The sequence below is a fragment of the Myotis nattereri genome (assembly GCF_964212035.1).
Source record: "Myotis nattereri genome assembly, chromosome: 1".
Lineage (NCBI taxonomy): Eukaryota > Metazoa > Chordata > Mammalia > Chiroptera > Vespertilionidae > Myotis > Myotis nattereri.
Genome location: NC_138075.1, coordinates 33,812,999 through 33,839,136, shown reverse-complemented (window position 1 = coordinate 33,839,136; position 26,138 = coordinate 33,812,999). Strand labels below are relative to the sequence as shown.

At 43.2% G+C, this 26,138-nt stretch overlaps 1 protein-coding gene across 1 annotated transcript in view; it reads left to right on the top strand.

Moving 5' to 3' along the window:
- The window catches only part of PRKCH (protein kinase C eta), a 221,217-nt gene that overhangs the window by 70,318 nt on the left and 124,761 nt on the right, over window positions 1-26,138 (top strand). The gene's annotated exons all lie outside the window — the stretch shown is intronic.

Here is a 26,138-nt window from a genome sequence, read left to right as displayed (position 1 = left end):
AGAGTTGAAAGTGTATATCCACAAAAATTCATGTACAAGAACTTTATAGAAGCATTATTCATAATACCCCAAACCAGGGAAAACTCAAGTGTCCAACAAGAGGAGAGGAGTTAAACAAATTGTTTTACATTTATATAATGGAAGGACTACTCAGCAATAAAGAGAAATAGGATACTGTTATTCAAAATGACTTGAATGGATCTCATTGAAATCATGCTGAGGGAAAGTATCAGACACACGAGAGAATGTGCTATATAGTTCCATTTAAATGAACTTCCAGAATAGACAAAACTTATCTACTGGTGAAAAAATCAAACAAAACATTTTGTTTATTGCCTCTGGAAGCAGGGGACTGACTGGGAAAGGTCACGAGGGAACTTTCAGAGTGATGGAAATTTCATTTTGAAGTTATTTATTACCATTCTATAGAAGTGAAAAAAATTTTTTTGTATCTTGATTTTGTATTCTGTGACCTTGATAAATTCATCTATTAGTTTTAGGTTTTTTTGTATTTTTTTTTGTAGATACCTTAGGATTTTCTCTGTCAGCAATCATGTTGTCTATAAAGAAGGACAGTTTTCTTTCTCTTTTCTAATATTAATGGCTTTTATTTCATTTTTGTTTTTTATTGTGCTTGAAGGCCTCCAGGACAGATTTCCTGGTCTCATAACCAATCCTGGGAGGAAGGAATTTAGTCTCTTCCCATTAAGTATGGCGTCAGCTCTATGCATTTTGTAGATGTCCTTTATCATAATTGGGGAAGTTCCTTTCTGGCCCTAGTTTTCTGATAGTTTTTTGTTTTTGTTTGTTTTTTGTTTTTTGTTTTTTAATCAAGAGTGAGTTAAATTTTGGCAAATGCTTTTTCTTTATCTATTGAGATGATCACGTGGTTTTTCTCCTTTATTCTTTATTTTCTAGCAGACAGTTGCGTTACTATTACTTTACAATTATGAAGGCTTTTAGGATTTTTAGTTTTAATTTTTTCTAAGTTCTTTGGCAAATTCCATAGTCCTGGGTTGGTCTTTACTCATAAAGTAGAGTCAGTTTGGGGTTTCAGAGGAAAGGTGTGGTTTCAAGTGGGAAATAGCTGAGATCTGAGCTCGTTTTGTTCAGGGTTCTAGCTCCTGCTCTTTCCTGGACCTCTCCAAGCCGCCCTTGCACATGCACAGTTCAGGAGGACCACAGATTTGAGGGGTTAATGGGTTTGGGAATTCTTTTCTCTGTGGGCCCATCCTTTCAGAATTTCTCTGCTCATTTTCCAGTTAGCGTGGCAGCCCTGAATCTCTTCATGTCACTCTTCAAGCCAATGAAGAGGTAGCTTTCTGTTTGAAGTCTATTCATCCGACCCCGTGCAGCCTGGAATAGTCTTGGGAAATGGCCTGGCAATGTGGATTTTTAAATTAAATTTATTGGGTAACATTGGTTAATAACATTATATAAGTTTCAGATGTACAACTTTATACAACAACATCTGGAGACTCTATTGTGTCTCAGCACCCGAAGGCTAGTCTCCTGCTGTCACTATAGATTTGACCTCCTTTTGCCCTCTTTGTCCACCATTATGTTATCTATATGTATGAATTTTTTGTTTTGTTCATCTTTTGCTTTTTGTTTTGTATTCCACATATAAGTGAAATTATACATTTCTTGTCTTTTTCCATCTCACTTATTCTACTTAGTATCACACTCTCCAGATTCATATCTTGCCCCATTAAATTCCCTTCCAGTGTCAAATTCTCTCTGATTTCTGCTTTTTTGGTTGCTCTCCAGAGTTTTGAATTAATTGTTTAAAAATATTTTTCTAGAGATTTTCATTTTGTTTTTGTTGTTGAAGGGTAGTTCCTTATAAGCTACTCCATTACTAAAATCCTGGTGAAGATTTTTAAACTTGTGACTCCACGGTTTGTCTGTTTGGTTGTCACATTTTGCTGCTGGTGACAATTCATCTTCTTTGAGAAATGGTTTTCTCTCCTCTCAGCCAACCGTTCTTATTCACGAAGATGAATTGTTTTAATGGTAACATTTTTCTATCTGTTGTCCTAATTGTTGCACACAATCTCATTGCTCTAATAATGAAATTAGCAGAACCTAGGATACTTGAACATGAAAAACTATCCAGGTTACAGTTTGGGGGTCTTCTGCCTGCTCAGAGGTCTTTTTGTTTCGTTTGGTGTCTTGTGCATAACAGGACTTGCGAGAAAAATAGTCTGCTCACTGCTCAGTAGAATAAAATGTAATGTAGCATTACAGAGCACTATTGATAGAACATTCTCCCAGCACATGGAACATGGGCACAGTCATTCTATAAGCAAACCCAGCAGTGAGAAGTGAGACAAGAGTGAGGAGAGGTGAGCTTCTAGGTGTGCTGATGTATCTTTCTGCATTACGTTACAAGGGATTGACAGAGTAAACCCATGCATGGTAGACCAAGTCTGGTTATGCTGTAGTCATTACATGATTTCTTTTTTTTTTAGAGCTACACCAGCTTTCTAGAACTAAGTTTTATTTAGGTTCTCTCTTCCCCCACTTTTTTTTTTGTTAACCCTCACCCAAGGATATTTTTTTCCCAATGAGTTCTAGAGAGGGGGAGAGAAAGAAACATTGATGTGAGACACATCGATTGGTTACCTCCCGCACACTCCCCGACCAGGGCAGGCATCGAACCTGCAACCCAAGATCATGCCCTTGACTGGGAATCAAACCCACAACCCCCCAGTGCATGGACCAATGCTCTAACCATTTAGCCCTCCGGCCAGGGGTAGGTTCTTGCTTCCTTAATTGTTCACTAGAAACATCAGAACACTGGCACCAGAATCCTCCTGGATGTTCTCATTGTATTCATTGATTACAGTTTTAGTGATTGATAGAAAGAAAGGAATGTCAAATCTTACTGGGGATGAGTTTTTACCAGGTCATTGAAATTGTATTTCTTTCAGAGGTGACCCTGGATATAGTTGAGAGGCAGGCTGAATTCATCTTTAGTAATTCCCCCTCCTGCTCAAGTCAGTTTTCCCTGCTCCCTGCCTTTAACTGTCTCTTACTTCAGTAAGATGCTCAGTGTTCTCCTCTCTCCAGGAACAGTTATGAATAAGGAAGATAGTGAATTCATGGGCCAATTCATACTAAAGTTATAGTGATTGATATCTTAGTCCTTTCCCCTTTTAGGTGTATTGCAGATTTTAAAAGATACTAAAAGAGCTGTTTTATCCACAAGTCATAGATTTTTTTAATGTTGAAATTTCAGGAGCCATAGCGTCTCTGAGTGGGATATACTTTAGAACCTCAGATCTGTTCTCTCTGTGGGGGCTTTGTCTCATCAGTTTGGCTCCTAGGCTATAGTTAGTTCACTGTGAGCTTGCACATTGCTGCTGCCTTAGAGCACTGCTTTCTCTTCAAATACAGACGACGTGATGGCTCCTCTGTGTGTGTTAGAAGAGGGAGGAATGGGGTCCCTCCATCACGCCAGCCGCAGCTGTGGCAGCAGCCTGGGCCTGGCACTGTGAGAATGTCCCTGGCTTGGTTTCACCCTGTCAGCCACTCTAGAACATCCCCAGCCATAAACTGACAGGTCGGCCGATAGAACACGTGGAGCTTTAGTTCCCATTTTGGATGCTGAAGGACTTTACATAAAGGGCACTCTGAGGTCAGGCCTGCCTGGCGTGTCTGGGGCTACAAAAGGGACATGGGCCTGGGATCCCAGAGGGATTGTCAGAGCTCAAGAAATGTTGGTTGAGCCTCAGGATGCATCTAATCTATCTCACAGGATTGTTTCGAAGGTCAGGTGACATAATGTGTAAGAAAACGCTTTGTAAATTGTAGAGTGCACTCTGAAGGTACATTCTCCCTACCCCTGTCTGGGATCCCATGTGTATTCAGCATGTTTGTTTCATTTTGGCACCACCTTTATTTTATACTAGAGGCCTGGTGCGTGACATTTGTGCATTGGGGGGGGGGGAGGGGAGGAGGCGGTGGTCTCTCAGACCAGCCTGCGCCCTCTCACAGTCTGGGACCCCTCAGGGGATGTCCACCGAGGGGCCCTTAGCACTGCTGCAGAAGCGGGAGAGGCTCTGGCCACCACAGCTGCACTCAACAGCCATGAGCCCGGCTTCTAGCTGAGCGACACTCTCCCTGTGGGGGGAGTGCACTGACCACCAAGAGGTAGCTTCTGCATTGAGCATCTGCCCCCTGGTGGTCAGTGCACGTCATAGTGACCGGTCATTCCACAGTTCGGTTGATTTGCATATTAGGGTTTTATTATATAGGATAGGACACCTCAGGAATTTAGTGGACAATTACTAGTATAATGTGGGCTTATATCTATGCCTGTTTTTCTTTTGTGGCCTCCTATAAGAGTTCTGCCATTAGCTCAGATTATGTAATCCCCAAGCTCTCTTTTAAAAAAGAAATTGCTTACTGGGGCTGTGGTCTATGATATATAGGACTGACATTTGGAACTACTGATAACTACTTATTTTATCCTGTCTCATATTCTTATCTTTTATTAATTATGCTGAAACAGCAGCCAAGGCAGAAAGTTTTTCTTAACCATAAGACATGACTGAGAAATAACATAAGAAATGCCTGTTGGGTGCAGACCTTTGAGTCATCATGGATGCTGGGGAGATAAAATGAACAAGACAGAGATGTTTTCCTGACGGAGCCCATAGGAGGGAGTGGTGTGCAGTGTAGAGCTGACGTCTCCAGGTGGGAATAAGTCCAAGACCAGGTGTTGGCCCTTGGGGATATGGAATCAGATCAGCAGAAGGTTTTAGAGAGGGCTTCACAGAGGAGGTGTAGTTCAAAGCAAGTTTGATGATAAATAGAAATATGCCAGGAAGGGAAGCTAGTTCGTACAAAGTCACAGAGGTAAGAGAGCAGGAACAGGTTCCAGAAACTGAAAGTAGTGGGGAGGTGACAAAGGTGGGGGAGTGGCAAGGAGATGTGGCCAGAGACATGGAACATGTGCCCAGGGCAGTCTGCCTGCTGTACCAGTGTAACAATGAGTAATACCATCTCGCCCTCAGAAGGGTCCCGGGTTAGATGATACATTTCTACTTTGAGGTGGGGGAGGCGGGGCAGTGAAGGGTTTTAAGCAGAAAAAAAAAGATCTGATTTGATAGGTTCAAGGAGGGGTTGTTAAAACATGAGAGGAGACAAGGGTGTGAAAGCCATTAAGCGATCATTAAAGTTGTCTAAGGTTGAGGTTAGTAGAGCTTCAGTTAAGTTGGAATCTGTGGGGATGGATGGGGAGGAGGGGACAGCTGTGAGAGATGTGTATGCAGTGAAACCAACAGGAATTGTCAGTTCATTGGATGTCAGGGATATGGAAGATGAGTCTCAGATGACGTTGTGGAATCATTCACCAGGATAGAAATATAGTGATGGAAGATGATGAATTCAGCTTTAGGCAAGTAGAGTTTGAGGTGCTTGTGGAAACCCAAGTGGACATGTCTAGGAGGAATTGAAAATGAGAGTCCATCGTTTGGCAAGAGAGGTGAGCCCAAGATAGTGCCCTAGGTGTCCGTGGTAGCCAGGCACATAGGTGAAAGCGCCCAGTGGAAAGATTTAGAGAGAAAACCCAGGTGACCAATCGTAGAACTCTATGGAACACCAGCATTTAAGGACTCTGGGCCATGGATTATGATTTGTCAAACTCACCAAACTATGTTGAAGGTTTACTTAACACCCATCTTGCTAATGTATTCATTACTCATTCAGTAATACTTGAGTGCTTACTGCATGCCAGGGACTATTTCACCAGAAGGCATAATACCTTCCAAATTGTCATCAAACGTTTTGTAGTGAAGTTTAAAGAACAGAACATAAAACCCTTTGAAAAGTAATGTTTGCATTGCTGTTAACCTGTAGTATTTTCAAAGTTGGGTATATAGTGCGCTGTGTGCAGGTTTAGCAATAGAACAGACACAACTGCTCTAAAACTGGGGGAGGGCTCTCCACTGAGCTATGATAGAACAAGCCAAACTCTTTGTGGAAATCCGTCACAGAGCTGAAGGCATTGTGTTATCAACTGGATCAGAAACCCATGACCATTGTTCATTTTGAGAAATGTATTATCACTCTTGATCAGAGGCAGAATTCCCCCAAGCACTGCTGCTGAAGTAGACACCATCGAAGTGATTTATTATTTTGAAAGCGCTGTCTCATGCCACTGTGTGTTTCATTCTGGCTAAGCCTTTCTGGACCAAACAACTGGATCTGCCCCCTAATCGAGCTGAAATTTATTATGGTGATGAAACAGACCTGGATTTTAAGGCAACCTCTTGACGCTGTGGGAATGTCAGAATCTGGCCCTGTTTATGGTTGTCACTATGTTGGACTAGTTTTTACCTCAAAGAGTGGAGTGGCAATAAAAAGGCTGAAATAAATGAAACTGACAAAAAAATGCATCGAACTAAATTCATAGCTGCTATACATTGGAAGGGAAACAACAGAAGTGAGGTCAGGTCATGTTATCTCCTCACGTGAGAACAAATCAGAAATTATATTGGTGCATTGTTATGCTGTTAAGAAATATGGTGTAAGATTTTACGATTCGAAGAGGATGTAGGTTGCATGAGTGAACTTTGCCTGGACTCAGGGAACCTCCAACTCAAATGATTGGCTCCCAGAGAGAAAACCAGACATTATGTTCCTCCTCACGGGAGCACACCACACTGTCTGTGGGGTACATGTAAAGGCAGACTAGCCATGAGTTGATTTTTGAAAATGGGTGACATGTGGGTTTATTGTACCATTCTATTTACTTTTGCACATGTTGGAAATTGTCCTTATTAAGAAGTGAAATTTTAAAAAATAAACTACACATTTTATACATGTCTATTTCCTAGATAAAACACAGAATCTGGGTTGCCTCTATGACATCAAAATGATCCCTTAACTTTGAACCCCTGTTATTTATCTTCATTTATAAATTAAAGCTGTTTTATTTTTCTGTCTGTATATATTTTATCCTTCATTCCCAATGTTTAAATATTACAAAGAGGCAAGTTAAACATTGTAAATGACTAAAGGACTTCAGGAAGATTTTTAAAAGTTCCAGATGAATACTAAGCAGTGAGTCAAAAGCTGCAGGTAGGAAGGGCTGAGTAAGACAGTTCCCTTCCTTCCAGCATCAAGTGCCCACTTACAATGAATGACAAGTACTCATCTCCTACTAACGATTACATAACGCGTTGCACTTGCAAAGTTTAGGGTAGTTTCCTAAAAGAATAAAGTAAATCAAAAGAATTCATGGCAGAAGTATCTTGATGAAGATAGTCAGACAAACGTTCTGTGTGCCTGTGCTTTTTTCCTAGTTCCGAAGGCAAACGTGAAGATATTCCGTACCAGGTTGTGTTGTTGGTTTTGGTGGGGTGTTTTTTTTTTTGGGGGGGGCGGGGGGAGAGGATTTCTTAAAACGCAAACAAAAACACAACGTGACAGCGCACCTGTCGTTTGTGGATTTTGCAGCATGTCTAGAAAACTTGGCTCAAACTTTGCATTGCCCACCTTGTCTTATTGCATTAGTGAAGCCGATACACGTTTCTCCCAGGGAGAAGGTGGAACGTGCACTTGAACGTGGGTATCTGCTCATTCTCTCGGCCAAGGCAGGCATAAGAGCATAGAGTAAGATTCTGATCCTTTTTTGGCTTGTTTGTTTTTGATACCATTGCCTCAGTTTTTAGCTCAGACTTCCTGCGTCAAACCCCTGGTCTACAAATAATTATGTTCTCTGCTAAATCGTTGTGGCCACACATGCACCGAGGCGCAGGAAACGTGTCACTGCTTGAAAACTGCACCCACGGTTTCTCACGGTACCTCACACTCACAGAGCAGCGGGGAGCAATCTCTGATGGCAGTTCATTTCCAGGGCCCCTTCTCATGTTCCAAGCCTGGTGACAGTTTGCTGATTGAATTTTTAAATTTACTTTATTTTTTAAATATATTCCTTTGATATATTCAGCCCAAGGATTGAGTGACCACTCAATGAGTCATTGAGTCACCACTCAGTGACCACTTCAGTTTTCCTTCTGGTCCAAGCAGTTCAGTGGCTACCACTGGAAATGATAGCCAGGTTGAAGACAGCTTAGGAGAGAGAGAAAGAGGCATTAAGGGAAGGGGAAATGACTTGGTTTTTGGAAAAAAGAAGAAACGATCATTTTAAAGGATTGAGGCTAATTGTCCCCTGTCATAGTACACTTGCTCCTTTTCTCTGTCACAGCCAGCTCATTTATTTAAAGCCGCCTGAGGACCAGAGACTGTGCTGGGCCTGTAATTCAGTAAATGGCAACAGCAGTCTTGTTTTATTTTCCTTCTGGTAGCAGGATGGGCTCCTGGGCTGGTCACCGATTCTCTCTTTGTAGTTATGGAATCCTGTCTAGGATTTCCTTTGTTCTCACAACAACCTTCCGAGGCTCATGCAGTGCTCTGTTTGCATGTGGTGAGTGCAGCTCAGAGACACTGATTTGCTGCTGTCTGTGGCAGACCCAGACACAAGCTCAGATGGGGATGCTGAGGTCCAAGATCTTTCGAAGCCATCCATCTCTCTGGGAGGCTTTTTTGTGTTTTCTCTTGTTCTACCTTGGAAGAAAACTCCGTGGTATAATCCCACCCTCCTCAGAGTGTTGTCATCTTTGGGGATGATGTATTTTTGCAAGGCTCCCCTTGGGCCCCTCCTTCTTAAACCTAAAGGTTGACATTCACCTGGGAAAGGGGCCACCTTCTCAGATATCAGGCATGGATCAGAGCTCTGGGAGGAGTGAGCTTGAGATATGCTTAGGTTTAATTGCAATTGCCAGTAGGATTTCTTTTTTTTTAATTACATTTTTATTGATTTTAGAGAGAGATGGAGAGAGAGACAGAAACATTGATGAGAGAGAAACATCAACATCGATTGACTGCCTCCTGATCTCACTGGGGATCAAGCCCACAACCGTCACATTTGCCCTGACCAGGAATCGAACCGTGACCTCTGGGTTCATGAGTCGATGCTCAACCACGGAATCACACCTGCCGTTCATCAGTAGGGTTTCTTAATGCAAACCTTCAGCTAGAACTCAGAAGAAATTAAAAATTAAATAAATGAGTTTTGTTTCGGACATGACAGTTATATTTGCCTAGCTAAACCCCAAGTTCATCCTGACTACTTCTCTTACTTTCATTGACTATTGATAAAAAAAAACTCTTAAGTGGTGGTTTTGTTCAGAATTTAGCTGGTTCTCAAAATATGGCCCTGCATACCTTTGGAGGTTCTAGAGATGTTTTCAGGAGGTCTGTAGTTCAAAACTATTTTTCTTATTATACTAAGATGTTGTTTGCCTTTTCAAATGTGTTGACATTTGCACTAATGGTGCAAAAGGAATGGTGGGTAAAACTATTAACACCTTAGAACCAATTAAGGCACCAAATGTATAGTCATCAGTGTACCAGTGTAATCTTCATTGCCATATAATTGCAGGGAAAGAAAAAAAAAGAACACAATCTCACTTAAGAATATATTTGATGAAGCAGGAAACAATTTCAATGTTGTTACTTTATAGTATGCTGTGTGACAAAGTGGGAGCTATGCATAAAGCACTTCCACATACTGAAAAACAATCATGTCTCAAGGAAAAACACTTGTGTGATGGAGTTGTTAGCTGAGCCAGCCATTTTTTCCATGTAACACGATTTTTACTTGGAAAAAAAAATGACAAACTATAGTTATGGAGACTTGGCAACTTGTCAGGTATTTTCCTGAAGGTGAATGTAGCAAGTCTGTTATTTCAAGGAAAATAACTCTGACTATTTGATGCCAATGATACAGTTGGACCCTTCCATTTTGGAAAATTTATACCCACCATTATTAGCCTTTCAGCTTCCGATGCTTAACAAAGATTTTCTCAATGCATCTGTTATTGATGTTAATGAACAGTGTGGTATTTTAATCTGTATAGTAAAATGTGTCAATGGTTGGAAGACCTACACAACTCAGTGAGCCTGTGCTTGCGAAATGACCCATACAAGATGTTACAAAAACATCTACGAGTCAAGGGTCCATTGAAATAATAAAATAGGCGAATGGACTTAATGTAGTGGAGTTTGAAAAGCTCATTGATGATGGGTTTGGAATCCACATTGCAACTAACTTTTAAGAAGCTACCACTTGCTAAGTTTTGATGTAGTGTCAACAAATATTCATAATTATAAGCTATTAAAACACTCTTTTTCAATTACTCTATGTGTGCAGCTAGATTTTATTCTTTTTGTTGTTGTTATTGTTAATCCTCACCCGGGAATATTTTCCATTGATTTTTTTCCTCTTTTTTTTTTTTTTTTTTTTTAAAGAGAGTGGAAGGGAGAGGAGAGACAGGGAGAGGGAAACATTGATGTGAGAGAGACATAATGATTGGTTGCCTCCTGTATGCGTCCAGAACAGGACCAGGGATGCTGCAGCCGGGGTACCTGCCCTTGACCAGAATCGAACCAGGAACCCTTCAGTCCTTGGGCCGATGCTCTACCCGTTGAGGCAAACCAGCTAGGGCTAGATTTTATTCGTATACTTGAACTAAAACAAAGTTGCAAAAAATTGAATACAGAAGCAGATATTAAGAATCCAGCTGGGCCCTAACCAGTTTGGCTCAGTGGATGGAGCGTCGGCCTGCGGACTGAAGGGTCCCAGGTTCGATTATGGTCAAGGGCATGTACCTCGGTTGCGGGCACATCCCCAGGAGGGGGTGTGCAGGAGGCAGCTGATCGATGTTTCTCTCTCATCATCGATGTTTCTAACTCTCTGTCCCTCTCCCTTCCTCTCTGAAATCAATAAAGATATATTAAAATAAATAAATAAATAAATAAATCCAGCTGGGCCTTGGCCAGTGTTGTTCAGTAGTTAGAGTATTAGCCGGAACACCAAAGGGTCCAAGGTTCAATTCCTGGTCAAGGGCATTGTACCTGGGCTGCAGGTTCGATTTGGGCATGTACAGGATGCCACCAATCGATGCTCACAGAGATGTCTCTTTCTCTCTCTCCCTTCTCTTCCCTTCCACTCTCTCTGAAAATAATCAATGGGGAAAAAATCCTCAAGTGAGAATTAACAAAAAGTAAATAAATAAAAAAGAATCCAAAAGATGAAAGATTTGCAAAATCATAAAAATTACCACTCTTATTAAGATTTTTGTTTTGGAAAATATAGTTATCGTTCATAAAAATGTTATTTATGTTAACATACAATGGATTTGTTATTGTTTTAAATGAAAGAGTTAAATACCTCAATTTTAATTTCTAATAATGGCAAATACCAATAGAGAAGAGCCCACATAAACCAAAATTTTGAGTTCTCAATTTTTAAGACTATAAAAGGGTCCTGAGGCCAAATGACTTTTAGAATTTTTAGGTTGACCTTTCCTTTTATCTTTCTTCCAGAAATCCAGCATTTTTCTTTCTAGGGACCACAGAGAGAAGGAACTGACAGATATCAGTGTATGTTATATTGGGGACTGATTATTATGTAGGCAGCAGGTGATACAGGTGACAGAAACTGTAATCCTTTTTTTTAAAAAACTGTAACGCTTCTTTTTTCTAATCATTTTTACTGTGCAAGGTACTTTCTCAGCCAGTTTTTGTTATAAGCCTTTCTCATAAAAAGAGGACGGTCAGGAAGTGAGACCAGAACAACCCAGAAGCGATGGTGGTTTCTAACTTTAGAGCTCGCCTGCTGCTGGTCGCTGTATGCTAAACCGTCGCTTTATTTGAGCAGAACAAGGTCGTGGCAATACTTCTGAGCAAGTGGTCAGAGCCATAAGCATTCAAAGCTGAACCTCAAAAATAGCTGCAAGATCTGTGGACAGAACATCAGCAGATCGACCGCATGTGGCACTCGCTTTGAAGTCAAAATTCTTGCAAAATGCAGAATCTGACTTTTCTTAATTTTCCCAAGTATATCATTGAAATGACACTAATGTGGTAGTCTCTCGGTGGAACTGAGATTTGGGTAAAACAAAAGTGATTTAATTTTTTGATAGAAAAATTAATTGCTTCAGAGTCTATTTTCATTATGCTTCAATCTCACTTCCAGCAACTCCTGATCTCTCTGCTCTTCCCCCTCTCCCCCACCCCCCAAACGAACAAGGCAGCCGAGGTTCTGTTTTCAGGCTAGTTATTGTGATGTTAGGTTTTCTCCAGTAACGCCCTGGGTCAGTGGACAGCTAGAGAGGTGGGCAGACCTGTTTCTTCCCTTCGCCCCTGCAGCTTGTCTTCAGCATCATGATTTCATCCTGGTGTCTGAGATTTCTGTTCTGGGTCTCACGTCAGTGCTGGATGACTCCTTGCAGGAGGTTGAGAGTGTGTGTTTGGGGTGTGGGGTGCATGGTGCCCTAGGGTTGCAGGCACATCCATTGTGTATGTCAGGGATTGCCTTAGGTCTTGTAAACTTTTCACACCGTTTTGGAAAAGCTCAGTTGCTTCCTCCATGAATTTATATTCAGTAACAAAAATAGACTAGGTTGAGCAATACCTCTAAATTATCACCACTAGGGCCCAGGGAATCAAGAGAACTCTGTATGTATACACACACAGAATACTTAGGTATGACATTATGTAATGTATGTATGATGAATGTGTGTGTGTGTGTGTGTGTGTGTGTATGTATGCATGCACTTACTAATGACACTGGTTTATTCTCACGGAACTCAAAATTTGGTGTGTGGCTGGAGCTTTAATTAGATAAATTAACATAATATGCTAAGTGATAAATGCTGTGGGGAAAAATAAGACAGGCTAAGACAGTGGTTGGCAAACTGCGGCTCTCGAGCCACATGCGGCTCTTTGGCCCCTTGAGTGTGGCTCTTCCACAAAATACTGACTTCTGCGCATGGGCCACGAAGTCTCAATCGCACTGTACGTGCGCGCCCGCACGTGGTATTTTGTGGAAGAGCCGCACTCACGGGGCCAAAGAGCCGCATGTGGCTCGCGAGCCGCAGTTTGCCGACCACTGGGCTAAGGGGACAGAGAGCAGGGCTGTGTGTGTGTTCTGTGCAAATGTTTGAGCCAAAGATCTGAAAGGAGGCAGAGGGTGAGCCACAGGCTGTCTAGGGGACGAGAAAAGAAGAGGCAGAAGACCCGGAGGGGAGCATGGTTGGTGACTGAGAGTCTGCAGCAGGGAGAGGACCGCGGCTGAGCCCTGAGCTCCTGAGGGGTGCCCAGCAGCACTGGCACAGGGTCAGCACCCTGTTAATGTCACTTTCCTTTTCAGGAACATGCCTTTGTTACGTAAGTGAAATTCACCTATAGTTGATGCTGGCTTACCATTTGTCTGATTGAGCCTAATCTTTTTTCTCCCTTTGGCTAGGAGCCTGGAGAGCACAATATTATTCCCATTTACAATGATTTAATATACGTTGCTAAAACACAAACTATTGTAAGTTTATCATGAAGACTTTCCCAAGGTCTGTGAATTCCATCGTGACTTCTTATTGTGCTGAGCTAAATTAAGGATCCATTACACAGCTTAATAAGCATTAAAAGTTCCAATTGTCTGTCTGGAGAGATATAACATGTCCATGCACTGCTAAATATAATTAGCCGTAATTCCATTCTAGTTACAGGTTATTAGGAAATTATCCTTATTTGCGCACCTCACCCATCTTAAACACAGTCAGAAAGTTTAGGTTGAGCTGGAATCTTCCGTTCTTGAACGTGATGGGAACTACCATGGTTGTGACGTTTTAATAAATGTCAGCAACATGTCTGCTGAACACCTGGAGAAGTAAATCGGTTGGAGCTCAGTCGGGGCACACTGGAGGTTAACCTTATTGAGTCTTGGTACTACTTCCTGTTAAGGACACTTCCATTATCTGAGTCCTTAGATTGGAATTTGCCAAGTACTAAAAGCAGGGCCTTCAAAAAGCATGAGATGGTAAGAGAGGATCTGTGCTAGAGCAATGGAATCACTTGAAACTTTTGAACAATACAGATTGCAAGGCCCCAGCCTGAACCAGAATCTCTAGGGGAGAGGCCAGGGAAACAGATTCCTTAGAAGCACCGTGGCTGGTTGGCCACGTTTAAACACCGCTGAGTATCCTAAGTCATATCAAATTTGATGAGTGGAAAGTTTTGGCGATTGGGAGGTTTGATAGTTGAAGAAAACACAGAAAAAACAACAACCCGCAAACCAGAGTGTATCACTTTGGTGTTGTCTTTTAAGAATTGACAAGACCCCGTATGGCTTCTTTGAAGAGTCATCAGAAAGGCTGGGACACAGGGAGGCCAGGTTACAGTTTTTGCACTTTTAGGAGGAGAAAACGAGACTCAGAGGCTAAGGGCCTTGCCAGTGTGTCAAACCCTCCCTGCTAATGCTGGACTCAAACCAGGCTTGAAAGGAGTAAGTTCAGGATAGGAATGTTGGCTTTACTGCCTCTCCGCGATTGGACTGGACACACGTTACAGGTATTTCCCGTGCCTTAGAGGAAGGAACTGGGACCAGAAAAAGGCAATTTGAGGTGACTCCGATTACAACGGGAGCCAACACTTTTTTGTAGCATATAAGTTTTTAAAGGGTTGAGTGACAGTATGCTCATTCTAGAACCAAGGACAGATCACATTACTTGGTATGTACTTTTCTGACTGGTTTGAAGGTATGATAACATCTTCCACTTCACGCTGACTTTCTCAGCACTCTCATGAAAAAAAAAAAGGGTTATTTTAGCAAACGTATTTGAAAATGTCATCAATTTTCCAGACGCCGGGCACGGCTCCGCCAGGGGTGGTCTCGTTTTCACCGGTGATTTCACTGGTGATGGACCTGAGGCCCCAATTTACTGAGTCAGGGCTTTGCTGTGAGTGTAGCGCTTGTCAATTTCATGACCTGCATCAGCTGCACGATTTCACTTTTACCCTGCACCCGATTTTTATTGTGTAAGTTGTATTGTGGGACAGATCTGATTCTTAGAAAGGAATTTCAGTAGCCATTCACACGGTGGACAGGAACAGGTTTCATCAGGGAGGAATGTCAGGGCAGGGCCTAATTTAAACGAAGTCAGTCTGTTCCTTGGCAGCTGTTTCTTACGCTTTCTGCATTTGGCTTAACTGTATCAATCTCACCTTTATGGGGATTTTGGATACAAAAATTCACATGAGGTCGGATGTCTCAGTAAAATGAATCACTTCTTTCTTAGAAAAGGTGTAGCAAGTCATATATCTATGATAATAAAAGCGTAATATGCTAATTAGACCACACAGCCGAATGATCTTCTGGACAACCTTCTGGATGAAGTAGGGGCTGCAAGGGCTGAGGGCAGCCGCCGTGGCTGCGAGGGCCGAGCCCCTTGCACGAATTTCATGCATCGGGCCTCTAATACACACACACACACACACACACACACACACACACACTGGTAGTGTTCAGATACCACTCTGTAGAAGGGACTGCCTGTCCGGGTACCGCTGTCTTACCTAATGCTCTTAGGATCCACCCAGGCAAAGGAGTGCCTAACAATACGCAGAGGGTTCTTTCTATCAGTGGACTGCAGGAGGGGTTCATTGCAAAGACTGAAGCTTAACTCCGGGAGGGAACCATCCATTTTAAGTGACGATTCAGTAGGACACAGTTGTCTCCTGCTGGCTCCTGTGAGGACACTGGGAACACTGAGCAGGATGCAGGAGGAATCGGTTCCGAGTCCCGCTCAGGTGCACCTGTGATCCGTCAGGTCTTGTTCCACACCTCTGCCTCACGTGTCCTAGGCCCTCACCGGAGGTCTCTAATTCCTGCCTTTTTGGTCTTTTGCATCTATGAATAGATGCCTGAAGGGCACAGAGTCCAGTCGTTATGGGCTGTCTCTAATATGCAGAATATCGACTGTGTGCTGGCTGGCTGTTTACCCTCGCCCCTACCCCCAGTGCCTCCCCCCCCGCCCCCCCACACACGCAAACACACATACACAGCTCTAATCAGGGAATGCAAACTGCTCGTGGGCTGAAATGGCCCACAGACTGGTTTTGTTTTGTATGTGGCATAGTACAATGGTTAGAAGTTCTCCACCTTAAACTCTTCAGTCAGGGCAGGGTTCTCCAGGGCACCCCTTTCCCAGCGCTCCCTGTTGTCTGAATTCCCTGTGACATCACACCTCATGGCTCCCTCTCTCCATTAGTAATCCTGAATCTGCTTATTTGTTCAGTGTGTGTACTTGGCAGTGTGAGGTAGCCACAGGGGCATTTTTAATTGTCCTTTAAGAAGAAGGATCACTTCTTTGCCAGAGTCAACTGAAAACACTTTCCCTTCACTGAATGCCCTAAAGGTTCCTCTCTGGCATCAATGGGCATCCCAGCCTTTCCCCAGGGGCACTCCCACTTCTGGTTTTGAGTCATGCAGAGTCTCATTGTTATGGGGAGCTTCATGGGGGCGGGGAGGGGTAGGAGAGAAATCTCTATTTGTTTTTAATCCAAAAAATAAGTCAGGCTTTCAGATAATGCCTTCAGCTTCCTGAATGCCCCCCCCCCCAATTAATTTCTGGTGTTAGTATTAATCCCACTCTTAACATAACCCTACAGGCGGAACCCCCCTGGGGAATTACCCTTGAGGATCTCTTATGGTGCTTCAGGTCAGATAGACCTGTGTCTGCTTGCTGTACTTCCTAGCCATGTGACCTTGAACCATGTCTGCCTCAAGTGTGAAACACGGAGCTAGTGGCATCTACCCCCAGGGTTGCTGTGAAGGTGACATGAGATTATACACACATGCACACACCCACAAAGTGTTATATTAAGGCCTGATGCAGATTATACACCCACCCGCTGTGAAAGGAAATTCGAACCCAATTTATTTCCATATACATTGTGGTGATTCATCTAAAAGGCACTGGGGAAAACATGATGACATACACCCCTTTTCTCAGCCATTGTCTCATGTCCTGGACAGCAACTGAAGTTCACATGTGTGTCACACTCTGGGAGGGGGCACGGTACATTCCCATCTGTGTGCCTATGTGCTTTTGGTAGTAGCCACCATCCATGATGCTATGGCTGGGAGAGAAGGTGTGGGAAAGATTTACTGCCTGTGTGGGGAGTGTTGCTTTGCCAGTTTCATGAAACTGCTTGCTGGGCCCCACAGAGAAAATGTGTTGCCCCTCTTCTTAGATCTGCCCCTCAGAGCCAATTATACACCTTGTCCCAAGTCCCTCCTTGAGGATCTGGCTAATGCTTGGGTTGATGCTGCTGGCATTACCTTTCCTTGTGGGTGCCAATTGTGCCATGGGTCATATAGTGTGTGTGTGTGTGTGTGTGTGTGTGTGTGTGTGTGTGTATGTGTGTAGACCAGCCCTATTCATGGGCAGCCCCACTGCTCTGGGTGCTCCCTAGGAATCTTGGAAGAACAACAGAACAGGAAATTGGGGCTTACTCCCCTGCCTAGCTTGACCCAGGGAGCAGTAAGTCCAGGAGATTGCTCTTTGGGATCATATTGAAAACCAGCCCCCATGGCTGGCTGGTTCTTGTAGCACAGGTCTAATGAGTGCCTTCTTCTTATAGCCATGTTAATGTTAATTAATGCTTACAAGACATTCCCAGATCCCAGAAAGAATGTGTGTTTTAAAAGCAGATCATATGTGCAACTTGCCGTTACTTTCTTGTCTGTAGAGGGTCAAATTTTAAGTGCCCGGGCAGATGTTGTGCATTGCCAGGCAGCAGAGGCCCCTGTCCTCTACTTCTCCTGGGACCAGGATTTTGTTACATCTCGTCACCAGCCTGATGGCCTGACCGAGGGCTGTCCATCACCATGGAGCAACTCTGCGTGTTTGCTTTGTTATTTATTCACAAATTGCAGTTGGTTCAGTCCATGTGGAGGTTTTTATTGCCTTTGGTCTTTCCCAAATATTTCCTTAGTTTATTGAATTGGTTCCTCATTTATAAGTTAAAGTGTGTGTTGACTTTTGTGGTTTTAATTTTACAGGCTTGGTTGCCTTTGTATTATCACATGGTGTCTCTTGTTTGAGTCCATAGGCAAGGTCTGTTTGCTTGCTGGCTTGCTTTGTTTAGGGCTTAACCATTACCCAGTTCCTTCTTAAGTTAAAGATGGTGTTATGTTCAAGGGAAAATTCATTTTAAATCCAGTACTTAATTATTAACTGAAATACAGTGTGTACTTTGGAGGCAAAATTACAAGTTTGTTGTGTGTGAAGGAGAAACATGTGCTGAAAATCCATTTTGTGTGGATTTGGGTTAGCCTCTTTTTTAAAAAAAAAATATATGTTTTTATTAATTTTAGAGAGAGGAAGGGAGGGAGAGAGAGATAGAAACCTCAGTGATGGGAAAGAATCATTGATCAGCTGCCCCCCCCCCCCACCAACCCCTACTGGGGATCACACCCGATACCCAGGCATTGTGCCCTGACCAGGAATCAAACCATAACCTCCAGGTTCATGGGTCGAAGCTCAACCATGAGCCACACCAGTCAGGCTGGGTTAGCCTCTTTACTTTGTGTTGCCTACAGGTAGGGTTATACGAATCTCAAGGGTGAGGGTAGGCTCAGCTGCTTCTGGGACACCTGACAGGTATCAGCAAAATATGTTGAAGGCTCTTCCCCTCGAGGGGTCTTGGGAAGGTACTGCTGCCTGGGAGGGCGAGCAGAGTCTAGATCTAGGTGTTTGCTTCCTGCTTCTAGCGCCATTTCTGGTCCATGGAGTGTGACAGCGGGGACTGTCGTGGCTAAGTTTCTCCTTCTGCAATCCCCACTGTATTCTTGGATGCTTTCCCTTTCCCTCTCAGATGGAGCCCAGTGCACTCCCTGAATTGAGAAGATGGGTCTGAACACCCAGGGAAACTAAGGAGATCACAGGATAGAGTACCAGAGAGGAATCAGCTGCCCAGAGAGAGAACTCCGGAGTTATGCAAAGTGTTCCCCTTGAGTTTTCAACAGAGGACTGATCATTATAAGGGAACTAGCTGAAGCCCAGGGAAGGCCCATCCAAAAGGGTTAGAGAGAACTTTGTCTATAACTCACACAGGGTCAGGAATTCTGCCTGTTCCTGTCAACCAAATGAAAACCTCAAGACTCATGGATCACTGTGGTTGAGTACACAGAATGTTCTTGCCTCCCTACTGCAGACTAACTAGCCCTTGACTGAGCACTTTTCTGGCCCACCTAAAAGGTCTAAAAAGCAAGATCTGTTAGGATCCAACTATTTCTAAGTAAATTAACTGTGTCTCAAACAAAGTTCAAGAATATTTATAGGAATACAAAACTATTTGGTACTCAACAAGTAAAATTCACAATGTGTGGCATTCATTAAAAAATCACCAGAAATGCCCTGGCTGGTGTGGCTCAGTTGGTTGGGTGTTGTCCTGTGCACCAAAGGGTTGCCAGTTTGATTCCTGGTCAGGGCATATGCCCAGGTTGCAGGCTTGATCCCTGGTGGAAGGCGTGCAGGAGACAGTCAATTGATGTTTCACTCTCACATGACCTATGATGGGAGATAAATCAACCCATTGAAACTGTCCCAGAACTAGCACAGCTGTTAGAATTAGCAGACAAGATGGTAAAACAGTTATGATAACCATTCCATATGTTTAAAAAGTTAAATCCAGAGATGAAAGATTAAAGAAAAAAGACACAAGTTGGATCTCAAACCTGGTGTGCCTTTCAATCAATCCTAATGTTACTTCCTTATGTTGTTACTCAATCCTTATGTTACTTCCACCAAATCCACATGACCTGGACCTGGCCCCTACTAATGTATCTGACCCCTAAGCCCCTCCTGCTCCACTCAGCATTCTCTCGAACCCAGACTCTGGGGTCACCACTACAGTGCTAAGTCAGTGATGCCTAGGAGTCAGCTGACCCTTTAACCTTCCTTCATCCCAGTGCCAGACTGAGCAGTCAGCCTAAAGTGCTGCTCCTGGGACAAGGCATGCTGCTGGCCCATTGGCATGTGAATGCTGGTGTATCATCAGGCACCCAGCAGAAATTCGAGTGATGTTCTCGTTGACTTTCCAGCAACTCCAAAACCTTCACACTTGCAAATCTTCTATTTTTTTTTTCTCACCCAAATTTCTGGTTCTGATACTCTGCTGAGAAAAATCCTGCAATGACTTCTATCTTTATGTCCCCGCTGCCTCTCAGATGCCGTCTCCTTTCTTTCTTTCTGCAAGTTGCCAAGGAAGCCTCTATTGCCACAGCGGCTACATACACCGTTTTCCTGGGCAGGTCCATCTTCTCTGGCATCTTCACATACTTTGCTTGCTCACTCCTCTAGTCTGACTACACTGTGTGTAGTGCCTTACTCTCCCCTGATTGGTTCTCCTTTGGTGATGTGGATGGAAAGTAATTCTTCACCGGAACCTCAGCTACCTTCTGTTTTTCCCCTTTTATGGCCAACTATCTTGACAAATATTCTGTATCTGCTCTTCATCACCCACTTTCTCCTCAGCCTCTGAGCCTCTTTTGTTCAGACACCTCTTTATTCAGACACCACCGTGACCTTGCTGCTGTATTTTGTTCTGTTTACTATCCTTTTGAGAGCCTCAAATGACTGCCAGAAATCTGTGCCCTCTCTTGTGAGTGGTGGTCCTCAGCACCTGCAGCTCCTTGTCCCATTCTCTTCAATGACAACTCAACCTTCATCATTCTCTTCAACACCCCCATGTACCCTGTGCCTTCATTCTGAGCAGGTGGCCTGCTTCCTACATGATCAAGAAGTTTGCATCAGGTGTGACCTCCCTCAACTACATCTGCTCAGACTTTAATCTATTGTCCCACCCATCCTTGTTCCTTAGCCTCTGTCCCAGACAGTAGTTGTCTGCTTTTGCCGAACATCTGTGCTCTCTCAAGACCTCGCTTCCCTACCTCTAAATCCCCCATTTCCCTGTTTCTTGGTTTCTTTCTCCAATCTGTAAACTTAGCTAAGCCTCCTCATCCTAAACATCTTTTCAGCACCTTCTTGGTTACTTTCCAATTTGTTTCCTCTTTTTCATCCAGATGCCTTTAGAACGTCGTCTTTGTACACACCCTTTCCTTCTCTGCCTTCTGTTTTCTCCTCTAGCTCTCTGGCTTCCCTCACCACCATTCTGCTCAAGTAGCTCTTGACTTGGGTCACCAAGAACATGTTGCCAAATTTAGTCAGGACTTTTCCGTCCTCACCTTACTAGACATCTCTGTTGCCTTGGAAAATGCTCAGCACTTCCTCTACCTCAGGTCCCTAACACTCTTTGACTTCCACATTCTGGAGTCTGCTGACCATTCTTAAACCTCCTGGACTCTTCCTTCTTTGTATCTTTGGGCTTCTCTCCCTCCCCTTCAGTTTGTATTCTCCAGGGATCAGTGTTCCGTCCATTGAGGTTCTCACTCATGGCCCTGGGGATCTGTGAGAGTCTGGGGATTTCACTCTCCCTGTGGCTTTCTACCCCTGCCTCTGTGTCTACAGTCCAGAGCTCTCTCCTGTCAGCTTTCTGTATCCAGTCATATGCTGAGCACACCTCAGCACTCATTCATTCTTGCAATTAGCAGTCTTCTAGCCCCATGTTCTGTTGGATATAAACTGTTGACTAGGATGAAGGAAAATACCTCTCTCTGCTACAGTATTCTGATCCCGCCTCCGTATCTTTGTCCTTCCTCGGTTTCCTTCATGGGCCTACATTCCTCCTTGAACATCTTACAAGTATGCATTCATCCTGATAGGATCTGTCATCTTCAGGGAGACTGTCCGTTATTACCTCCAGCCTCAGTTCTTCCCATAAGCCCAAGTTCCGTGATATCTTTCAGACACCTCAAACTCAGATCCCAGTCATCATTTTCCTCCCATATCAACTCCTGTGCTTACTCAGCTTCTGCCATTGCGACCTCTTCTCCTCACACCTAAGTTTCAACCCACTTATTTCCCCTACCTAAATGTTTCATCTCTCAAAAAATACCAAAAGCCATTTGAAGTTAGCTTCTGTGTGTACCTCTGTACCCCACCCCCAACATGCTGATATGAAAGAGCATAAAGTGAGACAGAGAAGATAGAAAGAGAAGTGGTTCCTACCATTTCCCGTTTTAACAAGCATCTGCAGAGCTCCACCCCCTCCAACTTTGACATTATGTAATCACATAGAAGTGATATTTTGGGAAGAGGTTTCATCCAGACTTTCATTTCTAGCTAGAAGGAGAGCTAGGGAAGAGGATTGGCCACTTGAAAGATTGAGGATATGGAATCAGTTTAATGAGGATTCTCACTCTGGATATTTATAGGAATTTTTTTTAAATAACATTTACTTTACACTATGCTATGTGGAATATTCTTTCCCTTTGGGTGGTGGATTTATTTTTAATACTCGCCCAAGGATATTTTTCCATTGATTTTCAGAGAGAATGGAAGGGAGGGAAGAGAGGAGGTGGGAGAGAGAGAAAGAGAGAAACATTGATGTGAGAGAGACACATCAATTGATTGCCTTCTGCATGTGCCCTGACCCGGGCTGGGAATCGAGCCTGCAACCAAGGTACATGCCCTTAATGAGGAATCAAACTTGAGATCCTTCGGTCCATGGCTGATGCCTTAACTACTAAGCAAAACCAGCTAGGGCTGGGTGGTGGATATTTTAAAACTGTATTGGGCTAATTCCATAACTTTCCTGTTACCTTACGGTTTTTTTCACAGCTTTATTGAGGTACAGTTGACAGATAAAATCGCAAGATACTTAAACTGCACATGTGGTGGTCCTTACACATACATTGCAAAAGGATTCCCACCAACTAGTTAATTAACATATATCACATTCTTTAGTTTTATGAAGTTATTTTTAATTGTGATAAAATGCATATATTATAAAAATTTAGCATTTTAACCATTTTAAGTGTACAGTTCAGTGGTATTTATTATATTTGCATTGTTATATTTATTATATTTGCATCACCATCACCCATCTCCAGAACTCTTTTAAAACCTAATAGACCTCTTGCCGAATAAAAACTCTACCCATTAAATAATAAAGCCCCATCCCTCCTCCCACCAGCCTTGGAAATCACTATTCTGCTTTCTGTCTTTATGAACGTGACTATTCTGGTTGTCTTCTATATGCTTATTTCACTTGTCATAATGTCCTCAATATTCATCCATGTTGTAGCATGTGTCAGAATTTTATTCCTATTTTAGGCTGAATAAAAACTACCTTTGTTTATCTGTTCATCTGTACATGACATCTTCATGACTTACTTATTTTATAACTGAAAGTTTGTACCTCTCTTCAGGGAGGGTGAATTCTTGTCCTGAGGCCCAACATCCCCTCCCCTTCTTTCTATCTTCCCTCTTCTCCCCCTGAGAGCCACAGTCTTAGAGATTCCCTCCCTCAGCTTCAGGTGGGAAGGGAATAGTCTCACACCCTCTCATGCTGACACCCCTTCCTTTCTCAGATGCATTCTGAGTTTGTGGCAGTGGTGCAGCATTAGTGGTGGGGTTAGAGGTCCTGTCTTTAGGAAGCCTTGATGGGAGGAGCCTCTCAAACTCAGATGATAGGTACTTAGTACCTTTTCCTCAGCTAAAATTCTGGGATAACAGGACAATCTGACCCAACGTTCTGCTGCACTTAAGCAATTAAAGGGGACCTCTTTCTCTACGACATTTATAAGGGCCATCCATGGAGGCCCTGAAATTCTATCTTCCCCTTCTCAGAAACCTTCATACCTGTAAAGGAGGGGCTGGGGTCCAGGATAGGTCGGGGGTAAGGCCCCTTTATTAAGCGTTGACAGATACTTCAGTCTCTGTAGCGGCGAGGCTGTCCTTAGGGCAGACTTCTTTGAAAGGGCTTCCTCCTGTTGTGTGCGCCCAGATCTCTTTACCAAATAGAACCCCAATTAGGGTCCCCCGTTCTTGGCAGTCTTTCCTGATCTCTCATTATCAGTTTAACTAAAAAGGCCTTATTTCTAGGTCTGTTAGTAGAGCTCAGCAGCGGAAACTCTTTACATGGGCTGGCTTTATGCATTCTGACCCTTTCAGCTATCAAAGGCCTTCACTGAAGTTCCCAGCGTCTCACCTAAGTATACCTAGTTAGACACCATGTTTGGCTGGACTGATAATATCCGTAATAGCAAATTTTAATAAATTCAGTAAAGTCTCTAATTGGATTTTTTAATTTACAAAACTATTTGAACACTAATCGTGTATATGTTAGCCATATTTTATGGCCTGAGGCAGGAGTTGGTGCATTGTGGATTCATCTTCCCTTATAAGGAGTCCAGCCCACAGCTTGAAAAAAGGTCCCAATAGCCAGTTTTCATTAAAAAAAAAAAAAAAAAAGGGAAAGAAAAACTGCCTATAGAGTGGTTGAATCTTTACCTTACAAAAATTGATAGTTTAAATGAAAAAGCAACTAGATTGAAAGTGTGTTTGTGTTTGCAGATTCTTTGTGTGTGAGGGCTTTTTTTCTGGATGCTTCTAAGGAAGGACTGACGAGGAAGCCACACCAGAGTTGTTTCTCTGATGAAAGGGTAGCAGCGAGGTCAACTGACCCACTGATTACACTTGAAAAGGGAGAGTGTGTCTTTCGCCACCTCAAAGGCAGCTGTTTATTGAATTTCTCCACCCTGCAATTGTTTTACCTGGGGAATGGTTCCTGGAGAAACATCTAACATCTGCATAGTTCTATCCTGTTCCTTGGCAGTGTTTACTGAAGTGAGTTCTATGCTACATCCACACACTGCAAACTGCACGTACAGGGTGAGGGAGGATTTGGCCAGTCGTGTAGCGTTTGGGTAGGTCATATTTGGAAACCTGTTGCATATTTGACAGGTCAAACCCATTCACTTGTTCATTAAAAGTTACATCCCTCATGTGCCAGGTACTATTTGGGTCCTATTGTTAAAATGTGAATGTGACAGCATCCTTGCTTTCAGAAAGCTCAGTCTGAATAGGAAGGTGGTTCTCTATACACAGTTCAGCATGACGCAGAATGACTAATGCACAAGGGACCTGGAGTGCCTCCTGGAAGAAGGTCTGATGGCCTCTGGAGAGAAGATGGGGATGAAAGATAAAAGTAGGCTTATAGAGAGAGTGATGTGTGATGTGGATTCTGTCTTTATATCTGGAAGGATTCACCTAAGCACGGGGTGTTGGTTTCTTTTTCTGAGAGAAGTCTCAGGAACCTCAGAGTAACAGGAAGCCTTCATGACAGGTTGGGCAGCTGCATTTCTCCCCTTGGCCCCAGAAACAGAATTATTCCTTTGGCATCAAAAGATACCACTTAGTCTCTGGGTTTTACATTGGAATTAGTAAATAGAGAGTCTCCAGCAATGATTGACAATCTCTTGAAGGCTGTCCCAGAAGAGCAAGGATGTTAATGCTGAAGCCCGGGCCATTTTCCATCCTGGGAATTATGCTCTGCCCTTTCCTAAATTCCCATGGTGGTTTCAAACGCAGAGGCCATTGTTCACTTTCCTTCCTAAAAGAAACAATATATTTAACGTCTGGCTCTCTGCCTGACTGATGGAGTTGATCTCTGTGAGGCCAACACCCGTGGCTTCCCATCAGGTCAAGCTCTCTGCCTCCATCTGATCTCCTGCTTTGGTTGAAGTCATTTAGATTCTACGCCAGCTCAGTAGGAGTCTTGCATTATGTCCCGCTAGGTGGCTACAGCACCTTGATTCCCACCCCATGTTTAATAGAAAAAAAAAAGGCAAAGTCTCAGCTCTTTATAGCAGCTAGAGATTTTCCAAAAGACCTATTATGGAAATTCTAAAAAATCTGTACTATCATAGGACTTTGAAGCTCAATACAAAAGAGTCTTTATCATGTTGTTCCATAGTTTGGGTCCAGGCAGGTGTCCTAGAGCAGAAGTTTTCAAATTTATTTTTAAACAACAAAATACTCCCCTCCACCCCGCAATGAAACCTACAGAATCCAAATACCACAGGGTTTCTCAACTTCAGTCCTATGGCTATCCAGAACTGAGAAATCTTTGTCCTGGGGCTGTTCTGTGCATTGTAGGATGTTCAGTGCATTCCTGGTCTCTACAATCTAGATACCAGTTGCAATTCTCACTCCAGTGGTGACAACCCAAAATGTCCCCAGATATTGCCAAATATCCCCTGGGGGCCAGAATCACCTTGATGAGAACCAATGCAATCCTATATAATAAAAGGGTAATATGCAAATTGACCAAATGGCAGAACAACTGGTCGCTATGATGCGCACTGACCACCG